Source organism: Pseudophryne corroboree, chromosome 6, assembly GCF_028390025.1.
Source record: "Pseudophryne corroboree isolate aPseCor3 chromosome 6, aPseCor3.hap2, whole genome shotgun sequence".
NCBI classification, from domain to species: Eukaryota; Metazoa; Chordata; class Amphibia; order Anura; family Myobatrachidae; genus Pseudophryne; species Pseudophryne corroboree.
This window is the reverse complement of record NC_086449.1, coordinates 700,126,372-700,150,290: the sequence shown is the minus strand read 5'-3', so window position 1 is coordinate 700,150,290 and position 23,919 is coordinate 700,126,372. Positions and strand designations below refer to the sequence as shown.

Below are 23,919 nucleotides of genomic sequence, written 5' to 3'. Positions count from 1 at the left end.
AGAAGACAGGAGAGTCGGCGTGCATTAGCAAAGTGAATAGGACGGGTGGGAGAGTAAAGGGAGATAAGGTCAGAGATGTAAATGGGAGAGGAGTGGGTGAGTGCTTTGTAAGGGAGTGTGAGAAGTTTGAATTGGATTCTGAAAGGGAAGGGAAGCCAGTGAAGGGCTTGTAGGAGAGGGGAGGTGGACGTAGTGCGATTGGTGAGGAAAAGGAGCCGGGCAGCAGCATTGAGGATAGATTGGAGTGGAGAGAGGTAATTGTCAGGGAGGAGATTATAGTAGTCCAGTCTGGAAATAATCAGTGAGTGAATAATGATCTTAGTGGCATCCTGGGTGAGAAAGGGTCTGATCATGGAAATGTTGTTGAGATGAAAATGACAGGTTTGTGAGAGGTGCTGAATGTGTGGTTTGAAGGAGAGGGAGGAGTCAAGGATTATGCCAGACAGCGTACTTGGGGGGGCTAGAGGAGATAGTCATGCCATCAATGGATAATGAGATTGTGGGAGGTAAGGTTGTGCGGGAGGGTGGGAAGATGATCAGCTCAGTCTTAGACATGTTGAGTTTAAGAAAGCGCTGGAACATCCAGGAAGAGATAGCAGAAAGACAGTTTGCGGTACGAGTGAGGAGAGCAGTGGAGAGATCAGGGGAGGAGAGGTAGATTTGAGTGTCATCAGCATAGAGGTGGTATTGGAAGTTAAAAGAACTAATGAGTTCACCTAAAAGTGGATGTATAGAGAGAAAAAGGAGAGGACCAAGAACAGAGCCTTGGGGAACACAGTTACTTGAAGTGGGGGGAGGTAGCATCATGAGAGGAGACAGAGAAGGAATGATCAGAGGGGTAGGACAGCCAGGAGAGGGCAGTATCACGCAGACCAAGAGAGTGAAGGATTTGCAGAAGGAGAGGGTGGTCCCACAGTTTCAAAAGCAGCAGAGGGGTCAAGAAGAATAAGCAGAGAGTAGTGGCCCTTAGATTTGGCTGCATGGAGGTCATTGCAAACTTTTGTGAGGGCAGTTTCAGTGGAGTGGAGAGAACGGAAACCAGACTGGAATGGGTCAAGCAGGGAGTGTGAGGAAAGAAAGGATGTAAGGCGATTATAGACAATACGCTCAAGAAGTTTGGAGGCAAAAGGGAGGAGAGAGATGGGTCGATAGTTGGAGTGTGTTTGGATCAAGGGTAGGTTTTTAAGAATAGGGGAGACAAGAGCATGCTTGAAGGCAGAGGGGACAGTGCCTGATGAGAGGGAGAGATAGAGAAGGTGGGCAAGATGGGAATAGGCAGAAGGAGAGATAGCGGAGGAGGTGTGTGTGTGTGTGTGTATCGGGTGGGGGGGGGGGGGGAATGAAGAGGGCCATGACTTTCTCGCCAGATACATGGGAGAAAGATGTCAGTTGGTAAGAGGGGAGGGGTGGCAAGGGATGGGTGGTGGCTGGTTGCTGGTCTGGTGGGATGCGATGTCCTGATGTATGGAGTCAATCTTGGATGTGAAATAAGTGGCAAAGTCAAGAGTAGACCATGAGGAAGGGAGAGGAGGTGGTGGTGGGCAGAGGAGGGAGTTAACAGTGGCAACTCACTATGACATTCCACAGTCCTGTGGTGGATGCATTCAATGTAGACAAAAAATAAGATTTTACTCACCGATAAATCTATTTCTCGTAGTCCGTAGTGGATGCTGGGACTCCGTAAGGACCATGGGGAATAGCGGCTCCGCAGGAGACAGGGCACAAGAATAAAAGCTTTAGGATCAGGTGGTGTGCACTGGCTCCTCCCCCTATGACCCTCCTCCAAGCCTCAGTTAGGATACTGTGCCCGGACGAGCGTACATAATAAGGAAGGATATTGAATCCCGGGTAAGACTCATACCAGCCACACCGTACAACTCGTGATCTGAACCCAGTTAACAGTATGATAAACGAAAGGAGCCTCTGAAAAGATGGCTCACAACAATAATAACCCGAATTTTTGTAACAATAACTATATACAAGTATTGCAGACAATCCGCACTTGGGATGGGCGCCCAGCATCCACTACGGACTACGAGAAATAGATTTATCGGTGAGTAAAATCTTATTTTCTCTGACGTCCTAGTGGATGCTGGGACTCCGTAAGGACCATGGGGATTATACCAAAGCTCCCAAACGGGCGGGAGAGTGCGGATGACTCTGCAGCACCGAATGAGAGAACCCCAGGTCCTCCTCAGCCAGGGTATCAAATTTGTAGAATTTAGCAAACGTGTTTGCCCCTGACCAAGTAGCTGCTCGGCAAAGTTGTAAAGCCGAGACCCCTCGGGCAGCCGCCCAAGATGAGCCCACTTTCCTTGTGGAATGGGCTTTTACAGATTTTGGCTGTGGCAGGCCTGCCACAGAATGTGCAAGCTGAATTGTACTACAAATCCAACGAGCAATCGTCTGCTTAGAAGCAGGAGCACCCAGCTTGTTGGGTGCATACAGGATAAACAGCGAGTCAGATTTTCTGACTCCAGCCGTCCTGGAAACATATATTTTCAGGGCCCTGACAACGTCAAGCAACTTGGAGTCCTCCAAGTCCCTAGTAGCCGCAGGTACCACAATAGGTTGGTTCATGTGAAATGCAGAAACCACCTTAGGGAGAAATTGAGGACGAGTCCTCAATTCTGCCCTGTCAGAATGAAAAATTAAGTAAGGGCTTTTATATGATAAAGCCGCCAATTCTGACACACGCCTGGCTGAAGCCAGGGCTAACAGCATCGACACCTTCCATGTGAGATATTTTAAGTCCACAGTGGTGAGTGGTTCAAACCAATGTGACTTTAGGAAACTCAAAACAACATTGAGATCCCAAGGTGCCACTGGAGGCACAAAAGAAGGCTGTATATGCAGTAGCCCTTTTACAAATGTCTGAACTTCAGGCACGGAAGCCAGTTCTTTCTGGAAGAAAATCGACAGGGCCGAAATTTGAACCTTAATGGACCCTAATTTTAGGCCCATAGACAGTCCTGTTTGCAGGAAATGGAGGAAACGACCCAGTTGAAATTCCTCTGTAGGGGCCTTCTTGGCCTCACACCACGCAACATATTTTCGCCAAATGCGGTGATAATGTTTTGCGGTTACATCCTTCCTGGCTTTGATCAGGGTAGGGATGACTTCATCCGGAATGCCTTTTTCCTTCAGGATCCGGCGTTCAACCGCCATGCCGTCAAACGCAGCCGCGGTAAGTCTTGGAACAGACAAGGCCCCTGCTGGAGCAGGTCCTTTCTTAGAGGTAGAGGCCACGGGTCTTCCGTGAGCATCTCTTGAAGTTCCGGGTACCAAGTCCTTCTTGGCCAATCCGGAACCACGAGTATAGTTCTTACTCCTCTCCTTCTTATGATTCTCAGTACTTTTGGTATGAGAGGCAGAGGAGGGAACACATACACTGACTGGTACACCCACGGTGTTACCAGAGCGTCCACCGCTATTGCCTGAGGGTCCCTTGACCTGGCGCAATACCTGTCTAGTTTTTTGTTTAGACGGGACGCCATCATGAACACTGCTGACAGTGCTATCACATGATTTTCCGCCCAGCGAAGAATCCTTGCAGCTTCTGCCATTGCCCTCCTGCTTCTCGTGCCGCCCTGTCTGTTTACGTGGGCGACTGACGTGATGTTGTCCGATTGGATCAATACCGCCTGACCCTGAAGCAGGGGTTTCGCTTGACTTAGGGCATTGTAAATGGCCCTTAGTTCCAGAATGTTTATATGAAGAGATGTTTCCATGCTTGACCACAAGCCCTGGAAATTTCTTCCCTGTGTGACTGCTCCCCAGCCTCTCAGGCTGGCATCCGTGGTCACCAGGATCCAATCCTGAATGTTAAATCTGCGGCCCTCTAGTAGATGAGCACTCTGCAGCCACCACAGAAGAGACACCCTTGTCCTTGGCGACAGGGTTATCCGCTGATGCATCTGAAGATGCGATCCGGACCATTTGTCCAGTAGATCCCACTGAAACGTTCTTCCATGGAATCTTCCGAATGGAATCGCTTCGTAAGAAGCCACCATTTTTCCCAGGACCCTCGTGCACTGATGCACTGACACCTGGCCTGGTTTTAGGAGGTTCCTGACTAGCTCGGATAACTCCCTGGCCTTCTCCTCCGGGAGAAACACCTTCTTCTGGACTGTGTCCAGAATCATTCCTAGGAACAGTAGACGTGTCGTTGGAATCAGCTGCGATTTGGAATATTTAGGATCCACCCGTGCTGACGTAACACTACCTGAGATAGTGCTACTCCGACTTCTAACTGTTCCCTGGACCTTGCCCTTATCAGGAGATCGTCCAAGTAAGGGATAATTAAGATGCCTTTTCTTCGAAGAAGAATCATCATTTCGGCCATTACCTTGGTAAAGACCCGAGGTGCCGTGGACAACCCAAACGGCAGCGTCTGAAACTGATAATGACAGTTTTGTACTACAAACCTGAGGTACCCTTGGTGAGAAGGGTAGATTGGGACGTGGAGATAAGCATCTTTGATGTCCAGAGACACCATATAGTCCCCTTCTTCCAGGTTCGCTATCACTGCTCTGAGTGACTCCATCTTGAATTTGAACCTTTTTATGTAAGTGTTCAAGGATTTCAGATTTAAAATTGGTCTCACCGAGCCGTCCGGCTTCGGTACCACCAACAGCGTGGAATAATACCCCTTTCCTTGTTGTAGGAGGGGTACCTTGATTATCACCTGCTGGGAATACAGCTTGTGAATGGCTTCCAAAACTGCCTCCCTGTCGGAGGGAGACTTTGGTAGAGCAGACTTCAGGAACCGGCGAGGGGGAAACGCCTCGAATTCCAGTTTGTACCCCTGCGATACTACCTGTAGAATCCAGGGGTCCACTTGCGAGTGAGCCCACTGCGTGTTGAAATTCTTGAGACGGGCCCCCACCGTCTCAGAGTCTGCTTGTAAAGCCCCAGCGTCATGCTGAAGCCTTGGCAGAAGCAGGGGAGGGCTTCTGCTCCTGGGAAGCGGCTGCATGGTGCAGTCTTTTTCCTCTTCCTCTGCCCCGGGGCAGAAATGAGTTTGAAAAGACGGTGTCTTTTTCTGCTGATGGGAGGTGACCTGGGGTAAAAAAGGTGGACTTTCCAGCCGTTGCCGTGGCCACCAGGTCTGATAGACCAGCCCCAAATAACTCCTCCCCTTTATACGGCAATACTTCCATATGTCGTTTGGAATCCGCATCCCCTGACCACTGTCGCGTCCATAATGCTCTTCTGGCAAAAATGGACATAGCACTTACTCTTGATGCCAGGGTGCAAATATCCCTCTGTGCATCACGCATATATAGTAATGCATCCTTCAAATGCTCTATAGTTAACAATATATTGTCCCTGTCCAGGGTATCAATATTTTCAGTCAGGGAATCCGACCACGCGACTCCAGCACTGCACATCCAGGCTGAAGCGATAGCTGGTCGCAGTATAACACCAGTATGTGTGTATATACTTTTTAGGATATTTTCCAGCCTTCTATCAGCTGGTTCTTTGAGGGTGGCCGTATCAGGAGACGGTAAAGCTACTTGTTTAGATAAACGTGTGAGCGCTTTATCTACCCTAGGGGGTGTTTCCCAACGCGCCCTAACCTCTGGCGGGAAAGGGTATAGTGCCAATAATTTATTAGAAATTAGCAGGTTTTTTTTTTTTTTTTTTTTTGTCGGGGGAAACCTACGCTTTATCACACACCTCATTTAATTCATCTGACTCAGGAAAAACTATTGGTAGTTTTTTCACACCCCACATAATACCCTTCTTTGTGGTACTTGTAGTGTCAGAAATGTTCAATGCCTCCTTCATTGCCGTGATCATGTAACGTGTGGCCCTACTGGACATTACGTTTGTCTCCTCACCGTCGACACTAGACTCAGTATCTGTGTCTGGGTCTGTGTCGACCCACTGAGGTAACGGGCGTTTTAGGGCCCCTGACGGTGTCTGAGACGCCTGGACAGGCACTAATTGATTTGCCGGCTGTCTCATGTCGTCAACAGTTTTTTGCAAAGTGCTGACATTGTCACGTAATTCTTTAAATACGATCATCCAGTCAGGTGTCGACTCCCTAGGGGGTGACATCACTAACCCAGGCAATTGCTCCGCCTCCACATCATTTTCCTCCTCATACATGTCGACACACACGTACCGACACACAGCACACACACCGGGAATGCTCTGATAGAGGACAGGACCCCACCAGCCCTTTGGAGAGACAGAGGGAGAGTTTGCCAGCACACACCAAGCGCTATATATATATATATATATATATATATATATATATATATATATATATATATATATATATATATATATATATATATATATATATATATATACAGGGATAACCTTATATAAGTGTTACTCCCTTTTATAGCTGCTGTTTTTATTATTAGCTGCCAATAGTGCCCCCCCTTCTCTTTTTTACCCTGATTCTGTAGCAGGTCTGCAGGGGAGAGTCAGGGAGCCGTCCTTCCAGCGAAGCTGTGAGGGAAAATGGCGCTTGTGTGCTGAGGAGATAGGCTCCGCCCCTTCACGACGTCCTTATCTCCCGCTTTTTTCTGGAAAAATGGCAGGGGTTAAATACATCCATATAGCCCAGGAGCTATATGTGATGTATTTCTTTTTGCCAACCTAAGGTATATCTGTTATATTGCGTCTCAGGGCGCTCCCCCCCCCAGCGCCCTGCACCCTCAGTGACCGGAGTGTGAAGTGTGCTGAGAGCAATGGCGCACAGCTGCAGTGCTGTGCGCTACCTTAGTTGAAGACGGGACCGTCTTCTGCCGCCGATTTCACCGGACCTCTTCGCTCTTCTGGCTCTGTAAGGGGGCCGGCGGCGCGGCTCCGGGACCCATCCAGGCTGAACCTGTGATCGTCCCTCTGGAGCTAATGTCCAGTAGCCTAAGAAACCCAATCCACTCTGCACGCAGGTGAGTTCGCTTCTTCTCCCCTTAGTCCCACAATGCAGTGAGCCTGTTGCCAGCAGGACTCACTGAAAATAAAAAACCTAAAATAAACTTTTATTCTAAGCAGCTCAGGAGAGCCACCTAGCCTGCACCCTTCTCGTTCGGGCACAAAAATCTAACTGAGGCTTGGAGGAGGGTCATAGGGGGAGGAGCCAGTGCACACCACCTGATCCTAAAGCTTTTATTCTTGTGCCCTGTCTCCTGCGGAGCCGCTATTCCCCATGGTCCTTACGGAGTCCCAGCATCCACTAGGACGTCAGAGAAATAGGATTTTGGATACCTACCGGTAAATCCTTTTCTCGTAGTCCGTAGAGGATGCTGGGGTCCACATTAGTACCATGGGGTATAAAAGGGTCCACTAGGAGCCACTGGCACTTTTAAGAGTTTGAGAGTGTGAGCTGGCTCCTCCCTCTATGCCTCTCCTACCAGACTCAGTCTAGAAACTGCCCGAGGAGACGGACATCTTCAAGAGAAGGATTTAACACAGATAGTGGCGAGATTCATACCAGCTCACACGTACAAGGCACCTCAAGCTAACTAGCTTGAAAAACTCAGCAACTGCTGAAACATTACTTTACCAAGTAACAATGCAGTACATATCTAAACAAAGTTGTACTGAACCAGATAACGGTTGCAGGAAAACGAAGCGCTGGGCGGACGCCCAGCATCCTCTACGGACTACGAGAAAAGGATTTACCGGTAGGTAACCAAAATCCTATTTTCTCTTACGTCCTAGAGGATGCTGGGGTCCACATTAGTACCATGGAGATGTACCATAGCTCCCAGAACGGGAGGGAGAGCACGGAGGCTCCTGCAAAACTGATTGACTGAACTTCAGATCAGAGTCCAAAGTATCGAACTTGTAAAACTTTGCAAACGTGTTCGACCGAGACCAAGTTGCCGCTCGACCTGGAGCAATAGCGTTGAAGCTTCTTGTTGAAACGAGAGGCCATCATATCTATTTGGGGTAACCCCCAAATGTCTGTTATTTCCTTAAACACCTCCGGATGGAGACCCCACTCCCCTGGATGGAGATCGTGTCTGCTGAGGAAGTCTGCTTCCCAGTTGTCCACTCCCAGAATGAAGATTGCTGAGAGCGCCAACGCATATCTTTCTGCCAATAGGATGATTCTTGTCACCTGACATTGCAGCTCTGCTCTTTGTTCCGCCCTGTCAGGTTATGTGAGCCACCATCATTACATTGTCCAACTGTACTTGAATGGCCCAATTTCTTAGAAGATGGTCCGCCTGAAGAAGACCGTTCTAGACGGCTCTTAGTTCCAGGAGGTTGATTGGCAGGCCGGCATCCAAACTTGACCACCTTCCTTGGAAGGTTTCCCCTTAGAGTGACTGAGCCTCAGGCCCGAAGGCTCGCATCCATGGTTAGAAGGACCCAGTCCTGAATCCCGAAACTGCGGCCCTCCAGAAGGTGAGGCAATTGGAGCCACCAGAGGAGTGAAATCCAGACCTTTGGCGACAGACGAATTCTCTGGTGCATGTGGAGATGAGATCCTGACCACTTGTCCAGGAGATCCAGTTGGAAGGCCCGTGCATGGAACCTCCCGCAGTACTGGAGAGCTTCGTAAGAGGCCACATCTTTCCCAAAAGGCGAATGCATTGATGAACCGACACCCGGGCTGGCTTCAGGACATCCCGGACCATTGTTTGTATCACCAACACCTTTTCCTGCCGTAGAAACACCCTCTGCACTTCTGTGTCGAGGATCATCCCCAGAAGACACAACCTCTGGGTTGGTTCCAAATGTGATTTTGGAAGGTTCAGAATCCAACCGTGGAGTCTGAGTAGGTGGGTTGTGAGAACAATAGACTGCAACAGCTTCTCCTTGGACGATGCCTTTATCAGCAGATCGTCAAGATATGGAATGATGTTCAACCCGTTTGCGGAGGATAATCATCATCTCTGCCATCACCTTGGTGAACACCCTCAGTGCTGTTGAGAGGCCGAATGGCAGGGCCTATAACTGGAAAGGACAGTCCAGTAATGTGAAACGCAGATAAGCCTTATGTGGCACCCAAATCGGAATGTGGAGGTACGCATCCTTGATATCCAGGGATACCAGGAATTCCCCCTCTTCCAAACCAGATATCACCGCCCGGAGAGACTCCATTTTGAACATGAACTCCTTTAGAAAGGGGTTCAGTGATTTTAGGTTCAGAATGTGCCTGACCGAACCATCCGGTTTCGGTACCCCGAAAAGGTTCGAATAATAACCTGTGGTTTGCAAATGAGGAGGAACTGGCACAATGACCTGTGCCTCCACCAACTTCTGGACAGCCTCTTGTAGGACAGTTCTGTCTGCCAGTAGAACTGGCAAGCCTGATTTTAAAAATTGGTGAGGAGGGAGATTCTGAAATTCCAGCCTGTATCCCTTGGACACAATATCTATCACCCAGGGATCCAGGTCGGACGATACCCAGACGTGACTGAACTGTCGGAGTCTCGCTCCCACTGGCCCCACCTCCAGGCCGTGCAGTCCACAGTCATGCTGAGGACTTTGGCGTACCTGAAACAGGCTTTTGTTCCTTGGAACCTGCAGCAGCAGGTTTCTTGGATTTTACTTGACCTCCCCTTAAGAAGGTATTGGACGGTTGGCCTTTCCAGGCTTGCTAGGCCGAAAGGACTGTGATGCTGATTAAGAGAAGGATTTTTTTTCGGAGCAGGTGCAGCCGAGGGAAGAAACGGAGACTTACCCACTGTAGCCGTGGATATTCACGTATCCAAAGATTCCCCAAAGAGAGCCTGACCTGTGTAGGGTAGGGACTCCACACTTTTCCTAGATTCTGCGTCGGCCGACCACTGGCGCAGCCACAGTCCCCGACGAGCTGAAACAGACATGAAAGAGATTCCCGCAGCCATGGAACCCAGGTCTTTCATGGATTCTACCGTAAAACCTGCTGAATCGTGAATGTTACGTAAAAATAATTCATCATCACCCTTTTCCATCATATCCAAATCCTCAAGTAAGTTTACTTTTGACCACTTTACTATAGCTTTTGCAATCCATGCACTAGCAATAGTGGGATGTAATATGGCCCCCGAAGCGGTGTACATTGAATGGCAAGAGAGAAAGAGATTGGAGCCAACCCACACACAGCGCTTTTAGTAAAGGGAGACCCCTTGTCAGCGTTGACTGGACACTTTAATAGGAGACACAGTCGTATTGCAGCCTCCCCTCCCTTCTACATCCCCCCGGTACCGTTTACAGATAGCTGGAGTTGCTGTGGAGGGACCTGTTTCTCCTGATCAGCGCTGTGCAGGCAGGAAAATGGCACTGAACGCTGCTGGGACCACTCTGAGAAGCTCCGCCCACAAAATGGCGCGGTCTTCCCGCTCTTTTACTGATTATACTGGCCACAGGATTGAGTGCTGGCTGAGATCCGAGGACCCCGACAGGCTTTGGAACCCCTCACAGCCCTGCACCATGTACCGCTGAGTCTCCCAGAGCGCCGTTAATACTGCGCACCTAAACTGCTGCCGCCATCTTCACAAGGCCCCCCGATTGCTAGGGGGATCGGTGTCTCACTCGCCACCGATTCTTCAGCTCTGTAAGGGGGTGGCGGGCATGCTGCTGGGGCGAGCGATCCCCTGCGGCGGGGAGAGATGTGACCGCTCAGTCAGTCAGTCAGTCAGCGGAGTAAGTGGCTCAGACCCCGCAGGGTGGACACAACTATTCCCAGCCCTTACTTAGTCCCACAAAGCAGGGAGGCTGTTGCCAGCAGCCTCCCTGTAAAAATAAGAATTGACTCACCGGTAAATCTATTTCTCGTAGTCCGTAGTGGCTGCTGGGGACTCCGTAAGGACCATGGGGAATAGACTGGCTAAGCAGGAGACAGGGCACTCTAAGAAAGAATTAGGACTACTGGTGTGCACTGGCTCCTCCCTCTATGCCCCTCCTCCAGACCTCAGTTAAGGAAACTGTGCCCGGAAGAGCTGGCATTACAAGGAAAAGATTTTGGAATCCAGGGTAAGACTCATACCAGTCACACCAATCACACCGTATAACTTGTGATAACTTACCCAGTTAACAGTATGAACAATAACAGAGCATCAGACAACCTGATGCAAACATAACATAACATAACATAACCCTTAGTTAAGCAATAACTATATACAAGTATTGCAGAAGAAGTCCGCACTTGGGACGGGCGCCCAGCATCCACTACGGACTACGAGAAATAGATTTACCGGTGAGTAAAATCTTATTTTCTCTAACGTCCTAGTGGATGCTGGGGACTCCGTAAGGACCATGGGGATTATACCAAAGCTCCCAAACGGGCGGAAGAGTGCGGATGACTCTGCAGCACCGAATGAGCAAACACAAGGTCCTCCTCAGCCAGGGTATCAAACTTGAAGAATTTTGCAAACGTGTTTGAACCTGACCAAGTAGCTGCTCGGAAAAGCTGTAATGCCGAGACCCCTCGGGCAGCCGCCCAAGAAGAGCCCACCTTCCTTGTAAAATGGGCTTTTACAGATTTTGGATGCGGCAATCCCGCCGCAGAATGAGCCTGCTGAATCGTGTTACAGATCCAGCGAGCAATAGTTTGCTTTGAAGCAGGAGCACCCAGCTTGTTGGATGCATACAGGATAAACAGCGAGTCAGTTTTCCTGACTCCAGCCGTTCTGGCTACATAAATCTTCAAGGCCCTGACTACATCTAGTAACTTGGAATCCTCCAAGTCACGAGTAGCCGCAGGCACCACAATAGGTTGGTTCAAATGAAAAGATGACACCACCTTCGGCAGAAATTGCGGACGAGTCCGTAATTCTGCCCTGTCCATATGGAAAACCAGATAGGGGCTTTTACATGACAAAGCCGCCAATTCTGACACACGCCTAGCCGAAGCTAAGGCCAATAGCATGACCACTTTCCACGTGAGATACTTTAAATCCACGGTCTTAAGTGGCTCAAACCAGTGAGATTTCAGGAAACTCAACACCACGTTAAGATCCCAAGGTGCCACTGGTGGCACAAAAGGGGGCTGAATATGCAGCACTCCCTTAACAAACGACTGAACCTCAGGAAGAGAAGCCAGTTTCTTTTGAAAGAAAATGGATATGGCCGAAATCTGGACCTTTATGGACCCTAATTTTAAGCCCATAGTCACTCCCGACTGTAGGAAGTGAAGGAACCGGCCCAGCTGGAATTCCTCTGTAGGGGCCTTCCTGGCCTCACACCAAGAAACATATTTTCGCCATATACGGTGATAATGTTTTGCGGTCACGTCCTTCCTAGCCTTTATCAGCGTAGGAATAACTTCATCCTGAATGCCTTTTTCCGCTAGGATCCGGCGTTCAACTGCCATGCCGTCAAACGCAGCCGCGGTAAGTCTTGGAACAGACATGGCCCCTGTTGCAACAGATCCTGTCTGAGAGGCAGAGGCCATGGGTCCTCTGTGAGCATTTCTTGCAGTTCCGGGTACCAAGTCCTTTTTGGCCAATCCGGAACAATGAGTATTGTTCTCACTCCTCTTTTTCTTACGATTCTCAGCACCTTGGGTATGAGAGGAAGAGGAGGAAACACATAGACCGACTGGAACACCCACGGTGTTACTAGTGCGTCCACAGCTATCGCCTGAGGGTCCCTTGACCTGGAGCAATACCTTTGTAGCTTTTTGTTGAGGCGGGATGCCATCATGTCCACCTGTGGCAGTCCCCATCGATTTGTAATCTGTGTGAAGACTTCTTGATGAAGTCCCCACTCTCCCGGGTGGAGGTCGTGCCTGCTGAGGAAGTCTGCTTCCCAGTTGTCCACTCCCGGAATGAACACTGCTGACAGTGCTTGCACGTGATTCTCCGCCCAGCAAAGAATTCTGGTGGCTTCCGCCATCGCCACCCTGCTTCTTGTGCCGCCCTGGCGGTTTACATGAGCCACTGCGGTGATGTTGTCTGACTGAATCAGCACCGGTTGGTTGCGAAGCAGAGGCTCCGCTTGACTCAGGGCGTTGTATATGGCCCTTAGTTCCAGGATATTGATGTGCAGACAAGCCTCCTGACTTGACCACAGCCCTTGGAAGTTTCTTCCCTGAGTGACTGCCCCCTATCCTCGGAGGCTTGCATCCGTGGTCACCAGGACCCAGTCCTGTATGCCAAATCTGCGGCCCTCGAGAAGGTGAGCACTCTGCAGCCACCAGAGAAGAGACACCCTGGCCCTGGGGGATAGGGTGATCCGCCGATGCATCTGAAGATGCGATCCGGCCCATTTGTCCAACAGATCCCACTGAAAGTTCCTCGCATGGAACCTGCCGAAGGGAATGGCTTTGTATGACGCCACCATCTTTCCCAGGACTCGCGTGCATTGATGCACCAACACCTGTTTTGGTCTTAAGAGGTCTCTGACCAGAGTCACAAGCTCCTGGGCCTTCTCCTCCGGGAGAAACACCTTCTTCTGGTCTGTGTCCAGAATCATGCCCAGGAAGGGCAGTCTCGTCGTAGGAATCAGCTGCGACTTTGGTATATTCAGAATCCAGCCGTGCTGTTGTAACACCTCCCGAGAGTGTGCTACGCTGATCAGCAACTGCTCTCTGGACCTCGCCTTTATGAGGAGATCATCCAAGTATGGGATAATTGTGACTCCTTGCTTTCGTAGGAGCACCATCATTTCTACCATTACCTTGGTAAATATTCTCGGTGCCGTGGACAGACCAAACGGCAACGTCTGGAATTGGTAATGACAGTCCTGTACCACAAATCTGAGGTACTCCTGATGAGGTGGATAAATGGGGACATGCAGGTAAGCATCCTTTATGTCCAGAGACACCATAAAATCCCCCTCTTCCAGGCTTGCAATGACCGCTCTGAGCGATTCCATCTTGAACTTGAACCTTTTCAGGTAAATGTTCAGGGATTTTAAATTCAATATGGGTCTGACCGAACCGTCCGGTACCACAAACATTGTGGAATAATAACCCCTTCCCTGTTGAAGGAGGGGAACCTTTACCACCACCTGCTGGAGATATAATTTGTGAATTGCCGCTAACACTACTTCCCTTTCTATGGGGGAAGCTGGCAGGGCCGATTTGAGGTAACGGTGAGGGGGCATCACTTCGAATTCCAGCTTGTATCCCTGAGACACAATCTGTATAGCCCAGGGATCCACCTGTGAGCGAACCCTCTGGTGGCTGAAATTTCGGAGACGCGCCCCCACCGCTCCTGGCTCCACCTGTGGAGCCCCAGCGTCATGCGGTGGATTTAGTGGAAGCCGGGGAGGACTTCTGTTCCTGGGAACTAGCTGTATTGTGCAGCTTCTTTCCTCTACCCTTGCCTCTGGCAAGAAAGGACGTACCTCTGACTTTCTTGCCTTTTTGCGATCGAAAGGACTGCATTTGGTAATACGGTGCTTTCTTAGGCTGTGAGGGAATATATGGCAAAAAATTTGACTTCCCAGCCGTAGCTGTGGAAACTAGGTTCGAGAGACCGTCCCCAAACAATTCCTCACCCTTATAAGGTAAAACCTCCATGTGCTTTTTTGAGTCGGCATCACCTGTCCATTGCCGAGTCCACAGGACCCTTCTGGCAGAAATTGACATTGTATTTATTCTAGAGCCCAGTAGGCAAATGTCTCTCTGGGCATCCCTCATATAAAGGACAGCGTCTTTTATATGCCCCAGGGTCAGCAAAATAGTATCCTTGTCCAAGGTATCCCGTTGCTCAGACAGAGTATCTGTCCACGCTGCTACAGCACTACACATCCAGGCCGACGCAATTGCCGGCCTCAGTAGGGTACCTGAATGTGTATAAACAGACTTCAGGATACCTTCCTGCTTCCTATCCGCAGGATCCTTTAGGGAGGCCGTAACCTGTGACGGCATGGCCACCTTTTTAGATAAGCGTGTCAAAGCTTTGTCTACCCTAGGGGAGGATTCCCAGCGTATCCTGTCCGTTGGCAGGAAAGGATACGCCATAAGTAACCGTTTGTAAATCTGCACTTTCCTATCAGGAGAATCCCAAGCTTTTTCACATAACTCCTTTAACTCATGTGAAGGGGGAAACGTCACTTCTTGTCTTTTCCCCCCAAACATATAAACCCTCTGGTCAGGGACAGGGTTTTCCTCTGAGATGTGCAATACTTCCTTCATTGCTATAATCATGTAGCGGATGGCTTTAGCCATTTTAGGCTGCAACTTTGCATCATCACCCTCGACACTGGAGTCAGAATCCGTGTCGATATCTGTGTCAACAATTTGGGATAGTGGGCGCTTCTGAGACCCTGACGGCCTCTGCGCTGTAGGATCAGGCATGGGTTGAGACCCTGACTGTCCCAAGGCTTCAGCTTTATCCAACCTTTTATGCAAGGAATTAACATTATCATTTAAAACCTTCCACATATCCATCCAATCAGGTGTCAGCGCCGTCGGCGGAGACTCCACATTCATCTGCACCTGCTCTGCTTCCACATAGCCTTCCTCGTCAAACATGTCGACACAATCGTACCGACACACCACACACACAGGGGATGCTCTATTTGAGGACAGAACCCCCACAAGGCCCTTTGGAGAGAGAGAGAGTATGCCAGCACACACCCCAGCGCTATATAACCCAGGAATTACACAGTAACTTAGTGTTTACCCAGTAGCTGCTGTATTTGTGATTTTTGCGCTAAATTTATGTGCCCCCCTCTCTTTTTACCCTCTTTCTACCGTGATTCTGCAGGGGAGAGCCTGGGGAGCTTCCTCTCAGCGGAGCTGTGGAGAGAAAATGGCGCTGGTGAGTGCTGAGGAAGAAGCCCCACCCCCTCAGCGGCGGGCTTCTGTCCCGCGATTTTGTGTAAAAATAATGGCGGGGGCTCATGCATATATACAGTGCCCAGCTGTATATATGCCCTATTTTGCCAGGAGGTACTCAAATTGCTGCCCAGGGTGCCCCCCCCTGCGCCCTGCACCCTACAGTGACCGGAGTGTGCGGGTTTAATGTGGGAGCAATGGCGCACAGCTGCAGTGCTGTGCGCTACCTCATATGAAGACAGGAGTCTTCTGCCGCCGATTTTGACGTCTTTTTGCTTCTCTCGCCGGCTTCAGTCTTCTGGCTCTGCCAGGGGGACGGCGGCGCGGCTCCGGGATCGGACGACCAAGGGTGAGTTCCTGTGTTCGATCCCTCTGGAGCTAATGGTGTCCAGTAGCCTAAGAAGCACAACCTATCCGCAGTTAGTAGGTTTGCTTCTCTCCCCTCAGTCCCACGTAGCAGAGAGTCTGTTGCCAGCAGATCTCTCTGAAAATAAAAAATCCTAACAAAATACTTCCTTATTAGCAAGCTCAGGAGAGCTCACTAAAATGCACCCAGCTCCGTCCGGGCACAGATTCTAACTGAGGTGTGGAGGAGGGGCATAGAGGGAGGAGCCAGTGCACACCAGTAGTCCTAATTCTTTCTTGGAGTGCCCTGTCTCCTGCGGAGCCCGTCTATTCCCCACGGTCCTTACGGAGTCCCCAGCATCCACTAGGACGTTAGAGAAATAATAAACTCTAAATAAAACTTTTCTAGGGAAACTCTGGAGAGGTCCCCTAGCTGTGACAGGCTCCTCCGGGCACATTTTCTAGACTGAGTCTGGTAGGAGGGGCATAGAGAGAGAAGCCAGCCCACACACTCAAACTCTTAAAGTGCCAATGGCTCCTGGTGGACCCGCCTATACCCCATGGTACTAATGTGGACCCCAGCATCCTCTAGGACGCAAGAGAAATAATTCTGACAGCTATTTTACAGAAACCACTCAGTTAGGGCCTTACATCCCGTTCAATTCAGAGTCTTAAGCAAATACCCAATGCCTTGCGTTCGGAAGATGCCCTTAGAAACATTTGAGGTTACATCCCCTCAAGGCTTGTAAAGATTTAAGGTGTGTACACACGGTAAGATCTTTTCTTCCGATTCTGACTATATAGTCAGAATCGGAAAAGAAAAGATAGTGCAGATCGCAAGGTGACAGTCACCTTGCGATCCCGATTCGATGCCGATGCGCGGTCGGCATCGGCCGAAAAAATAGGCTGTGCAGGCAAGTCAATCCTGACTATCTCTATAGAAGAGATAGTCAGGATTGACACTTAGCCAAAATCGCACAGAACCAGGATCGCAAGCACACTTATTATGTGCTTGCGATACTGGCTAAGTGCCGACCCGGCCCCTGTCGCACAGTGAGAATCGGATAAGTCCGAATCTCACCGTGTGTACACACCTTAACATCACACTGCCTGCAGTAATGACGCAGGTATTAGCAGACATCATGGGACCCACAGGATTTTGCAGGGTACTCACTCTAACGAAAATGATTTAAGGCGTAGAACAACAATGAATTCTACTGAAGACAAATTTGAATTTTATTAGACGTTATCATTAGGGGAGCCATATAAAATAAAAATCTGTCTTTTAGAGCTACAAGTATTTCAAATAATGGTTTTACTTTGTACATCTAACTAGAAGTCCCTAAGGTGTACAATAAGTTTCTGGATGTGCCGTGCATAGGTAGTGTAGACACAATCTGTCTGGTTGTAAACTGTAATCTGACTAAAGTTCTTGTGAAAGGTCAGGGCACAGAACCATATACAAGTAGCACTGCACACCAAAGTCATCATGTTCACTTCCTTCACAAACTTGTTATGGAGCTCAACAGAGGCCACTGCAGAGCCAAGATCTTCTACGACTGCAAGTGGTCTGACAGGAGAGTTTTGAGGGATCATCATCAGTAATGATGAATCCTGGATCTACAGTTTTGACCCAGAGACCAAACAGTCGGTCCAGTAAAACCTAGTGCGCTGTAAAAACTAGGTGCGCTTCCACAGAAGTTCCGACATGAGCGCAGTGTGGCCAAGCAGATGGTGGCTGTTTTTGTGGACAAGGCTGGTCACGTAGTTACCATACCATTTGTGCAGCAGCGCACCATTACTGAGGACTGGTATGCCAACCAATGTCTGCCGCAAGTACTGGAAGCCATTTCCAGGCATCACCCAAGTACTCGTGCGCCTTGTGTCCTTCTCAATCATGATAATGAACCTGCCCACAAGTGCAGGAAAATGGGGGGATTTTCTGGCCCATGAACGCATTCAGGAACTTGATCGTCTGCGGTACAGTCCAGATCTGGCCCCATGCAACTTCTTTGTGTTCCCACAAATCAAGTGCAAAATGCATGGAAGTTGTTTTGAGTCACCGGAAGCTGCAGTGTAGACCTTCATTCAGCATATAGAAGATATATCTGCTTCAGACTGATCCGGCTGCTTCGTCAAGTGGTTTTACCTCATGCAACTTTGCAGGCTCGTCTAGCAAATACTAAGAGAAAAAAAATTTAACGTTCACTTTATTTGTAAATATAATACTTTGTGTATCCAGAAACTTATTGCACTCCCCACATAATTCCACTGAAGATACACTGGCGGAGGCCTGAACAGCCCAAATGACAGGTAAATGTGGAGCTTTTCAATTTTTCGGAATCAAAGATTCAAACATCTTTTGAGTCTCAAATGTTAAATGAACAGATAATCAAGGGGAGATTGAATTCTACGTGAAACACGTGATATGACATTGAACGGAAACCACATCACGTCCACCATCGCTACCAGAGATGGGCATCACCATAATGCCCGGCAGCACATTACTTTGGCGAGAATCCCCAGCTCACAAGAAAAGATCATTTCTGCTGACCATCTTCAGCAGAATATGAAAGCATGGTACACCAGGCTGACACCCCATCTCTTGGATTAAACATATCCTCAAGCTCACTAAGCACTGTTATAACCAATACACAGATCTATGAAGAATTGCTCTATCTGGTTATTATGTAGCTAAACCTTTTACTTGGAATTTTTTGAGGGTTTAAACCAAAACCTAATTTGATTCAGCATCAGTCCACAGTCAGAAATGAATGATGGCTTGCTCTAGAAAATGGTCTTGCCGATCTGTAAATAACCAGTCCTTGATCACTGCTGTTGCCTGGAAGATGCCAATAAAAATCTGAATTGCCAACAAGGACCATAATATTCTGCTGGAGCAGTTTCAGCAGTGATTTACTAAAATTATCCAACCAACACATGTCACTTGAAAGCTGCTATTACCTTGGGCTATTCACAGAAAAAAATTTACAACAGAAGAAACCAACCACATTCCTAAATATCATAAATTGCATAGCCAAAGTACACCTTGCAGTACTAAATCTGTGGGTCCTGGAAGGCAGGACATGGAACACAATCTGTTATAAGGATGCACCTGCTGCTACTCTAGCACTTACCATATGTCCTATCTGGAGAGCTGGCACAGCTCAATCTGAAAGAGGGAGTCTAGTAAAATTACTGGTTTTGCGTTACCAATTGCAAATCGGTCATTCAGCAAATAGAAACTACAATGAAAAAAGTTGCTTGAGGATACAGCTCTTATACACTCACAGTTGCCACAAACAGGAGTTACCAAGCAACAGTTAACATTTCAGAAACGGCAAATGAGTGGATTGATATTACAATGCTAGCAACATCAGCATAGGAGGGGGTGATTTTGCAAGGTTTAGAATATGAAAATGGCCAATTCCAATTGATCTTAAGTATTTCAAATCAACCATATACAAAGGCTTAAACACACATCTGTGGCCATTAACTAAAGTGAATTTTACATGTTACAAGATTTGCATACAGCAGAACAAAATTTCACATTTGCAAGGGTATCCAGAGAGGTCAGCACACTGCCACACTTGGCTGTATATGTGCATTTCATATAGATTTACCACACCTGTCTAGGAATATGCAAATAACTTATTCTAGGCAAATAGACAACATTATTTGTAATCAGTGTTGCCTATAGGGAGTACAAAGTATTTCATGAACAAAATCTTCAAAATAAAGGCCTTTATGCCAATAATCTTGGCACACACCCGAGTGATTGTTACACTATTGATGTTAGTAACTACGTTGTATGTCACATTATCCCATCTGACGTGTAGGACATCAGATAGGAAGTGCAACCATACAATTCAAAATTATGAATTAGGTGTACACACTATATGAAGAGTGTTACAACACATCAGACCGCAAGATTGGCCAATATATTGTGTTGTCTGTACCCAGCTTTACAGTGCAAAATAAATCACTTATGAGTCCACTTTACACATCTAACCACCTCTATCCAACATCTAACAGCTTTCTAATCACCCTACTAGGACATACAGCCCTTTCCTTGAAGAACCTGCAAATTTGGAACTAGAAAGTCATAGTGAGACCCCAATTGACAGCTACACTATACACTTTAGATGGGAACAAAACTACATTGTAATCTGTGTGTGTAATTGTTTTCAGCCCTTCAGACACATGATGTGTAATATAGTGGAGGCCGTCAGGGCTAGACAGATGCATGAGGTCAGGCACATGAAATCCACAGAAGTGTCAAGTCCAGTAAGTGCCACACACAGACACACTGTATATACAATGTAAATGGATAAAAAGTGTAAAATAGGCCATTTGTTGAATTTACTTAATAAAACTGGCACTAGCCTTATTTTATTTATTCCGTTCCTTAAAAGTGAGTGGCATTCAGTGTGAAGCATGCTACATCTGAAAGGAAATCCACAGCAGGACCTGCTATTTATGGCGACGTGAAATAACTTGTACTCACATTTCTTAAAGCTGTTACGTTACTCACAGCAAGCCAAAGCCACGAGAAACAGAAACTGCAAAGGCCAAAAAGGTAAAACGAAAAAAACCAAAGAGCACCTCAACAGCCAATTTAGTTAGGCACACCGGATGTGAAGATTAAACAAACTTCTTGGTTGGAAACATGCATTATTTATGCATACACATTATACAGGTCAAACAAATCCATACTACGAGCCTTCAAACTCTCTTTGCACAGAGCATTTAATACTACATGCAAGATCTCTCTAAAAAAAAAAAAAAACAAACAAACAAACCCATTTATATAACCAATAACAGTGCTTTGTGTCCGTATCCTAGGACAAAACACATGAAACCATTATAGCAAAGCACTGGGCAGCAGTAACCATAACTGGAACACAGACATGGACTATTGTGGAACTGCAAGTCTCTGCATTCCGTACCTGACAATCTCATTCTTTAAAAAGTGTTGCTTATATTAATTCACGGATAAATGTTATAGTATCCCCCCTGACACATCTCACCAGTTCTAGCTGCTTTGCTAAACAACTGGAGACACATTTGTTACACTAGACTGCTGCTGGACAAACCATTAGAAATAGACCTATCGTGGCTCCCTGGGGTGCCTCGGGACGCTTGCAGGGGTGCCCTGGGTTGGTGGTCCAGGACCAATTCAAATTATTCATGGTCAATATAATAGGCAAAACCAGTGCTGGTGGCTGTCAGCCATAAAATATGTGGCCAAACAGAAGCAAATCTTGTCCCTCACCACACAACTGACCCTAAGGATGACATATAAACGCGATCTACTTAATGTAATATTTCTTTCTAAATTTCTCAATAAGAAATTTTTGGCCTTGGGGTGCGGTGAAAAAAATTCTGATATTCTAGGGCGCAGTGATTCAAAAAAAGTTTGGAAACCACTGACATACAGTATACGGAGTCTATGGGGTCAATTCAATTCGGCAACTTATGAATAGCGCCGGGAATTAGCTCCCGACGCTATTCAATTCAGCTCCAGTTAAGTCGGCGATGTCCCGTTCTCGCCGACTAAACAGGTTGAATTGTCGGGAGAACGGGCATTCTCCGACTTAACTCCCCGGCGCGAGGCTGATTCCCGACAGAATCAGCCTCGCGCTGGCCGCGAGGAAGCATTTTTGTCGGGTTTCTTCTCTCATCCCCGGGGATGAGAGAAGAATTCCCGACAATTGCGGGTAACTAGCAGCTGAATTGAATAGCGTCGGGAGCTAATTCCCGGCGCTATTCATAAGTTGCCGAATTGAATTGACCCCTATGAGGCTGGTCATGGAAGATGGAGGCTGCAGAGGAGTCATAGGAGGTCACATCCTGCCAAGAAGATGAGCATCCCTGGCCTAACACCAGATATGTCAGTGAGACAAAGGGGTCGATTCAATTCACCGACAGCTGAATAGTGCCGGGAATTAGCTCCCGTTGCTATTCAATACAGCGACAAGTGACCCTCAATTGTCTGGATTATTCTCTCACCCCCGGGGGATGAGAGAAGAAATCCGACAAAAAGTGCTGCCGCGCGGCCGGCACAAGGCTGATTCTGTCGGGAATCAGCATCGCGGCAGGGAGTTAAGTCAGAGAATGCCCGTTCTCCCAACAATTCAACCTGTTAAGTGCGGGAGAACGGACCTTCGCTGACTTTACTTGAGTTGAATTGAATAGCGACGAGAGCTAACTCCCGGCACTATTCAACTGTCGGTGAAATGAATCAACCCCAAAGCTCCCGATACACCATGTTCCAGCCATAGCAGTGGCAACGGCAAAGACCAGTCACCCTGTGCTCTCTAGAGGAGCCCCAGTATAACACCAGGGGGACTGTCACCCTGTCTGGTCTACAGGAGCCAATACTCCAGACTTGGTCCCCAAAGCACCCTAACATTGCAAGTTTTAACGGATATCCATCATGGAGCAGATGGCCGAATCAAACTGACTGAGGCACTAATTGAGTCACCCATGCTTAAGTAGCTTAAGTATGGATATCTTTCCAACCAGGACTGTTAGAGTGCCTTAAGGACCAAGTGTGGGAAAGAGTGCCATACCCTATTGAACCCCACTGGTCAGTCACCATGTCCTTTCTATAGGAGCCCATATAATATATCAGTGGTTCTCAAATGCTGAGGGAATGTAATAGTTTGAGTACCCGACTGCTCTATTTTATTGTTTTGCCAGTCGGGTAAGACTGCATTATTTCTGCCAGCACCATCCTGAGGTGGCAAACAAATCTGTTCAGCTGACCGAACTGCTGTTTCAGCAGCACTACCAATACTTTACACAGGTTTAACTGCTTCACGCACCTAACCCCTGTGCATTTGGGCAAGACAAGTTAAGCAGTCGCAATCGAACTGCAAAACTGAATAGGTCGGTTAGGTGCCTATTACTTACAGGTGCACAAAAAGCAAGTGAATTTCCCTTTCTGTCCTCAAAAGACCCGAACAGGCCAAGTTTTTGAGATAACCATGCTTAAACAGAGAGTGCCAGGGACTGGCCACCCTCACCACTCTATAGAAGCTCATGCTTCAATAGAGAGGAGTGATCACCCTGTCCCCTTAATAGGGGTCCATCCCTTATATAGTAATAGCAACTCTATAAGGGCACATTCCCTATATAATGCTGGGGACTGCGCACCCTGTCCTCTCTATAGGAGCCACAATCCTATATGACACCGGGGACTGGGCACCCTACTATAGCACACCGGGGACTGGGCACCCTACTATAGCACACCGGGGACTGGGCACCCTACTATAGCACACTGGGCACCCTACTATAGGACATTGGGCACCCTACTATAGGACACTGGGCACCCTACTATAGGACACCCTACTGTATAACACTGGGGACTGGGCACCCTACCCTCTGTATAGGTGCCATAAATAATATAAAGCCAGTCAACCTGTTTATTCTATGAGCACATACCCTATCCAGCGCTAGGGGCTGGTAACTCATACACTATATAGCGCCGCCTGCAGTGGTCACTACCCCAGCATTATGCGAGTACCACTAGCCGTGTGCCGGAGCGGTCCGTGTAGGCCGCAGGGCGCACCAAGGTGAGGGTGGCCCACATTACAGCGCTGTGACTATATGACTCCTGGTCCCATGAAATAACGCATCCGGTACCGGTATTCTGCGGGGAGCCAAGGCCTCGCCTTACCTGCTGGGGATCCGGCTTGGGGCGGGCACTGTGCTCCGGAGCAACCTTGGTTTACCTCACACAAGCAACGGCGTGCTCAGCTGCCGGCTACATATAGTAAGTGCGCAGCCTAACCCGCTGGGTGACTATAGCCAATCTCAAAGATCGGCTCAAAATCCTCGGAAGCCGATTGGCCTTAGAGCATTAAATGGGCGAGTCT

The 23,919-nt window shown here is 48.2% G+C and overlaps 1 protein-coding gene across 6 annotated transcripts in view; it reads right to left on the bottom strand.

Annotated features, from left to right (window-relative positions):
- Positions 1–23,919, bottom strand: part of G3BP1 (G3BP stress granule assembly factor 1) — a 227,677-nt gene that overhangs the window by 143,495 nt on the left and 60,263 nt on the right. Inside the window, exon 1 of one of the 6 annotated variants that reach the window (XM_063928337.1) lies at positions 23,721–23,837. The exons of the other annotated variants lie outside the window; for them this stretch is intronic. The gene's annotated coding sequence lies outside the window, so the exon portion shown is untranslated. Of the gene's footprint in view, positions 1–23,720; positions 23,838–23,919 lie in introns of those variants that run through there. 6 annotated transcript variants of the gene reach the window in all.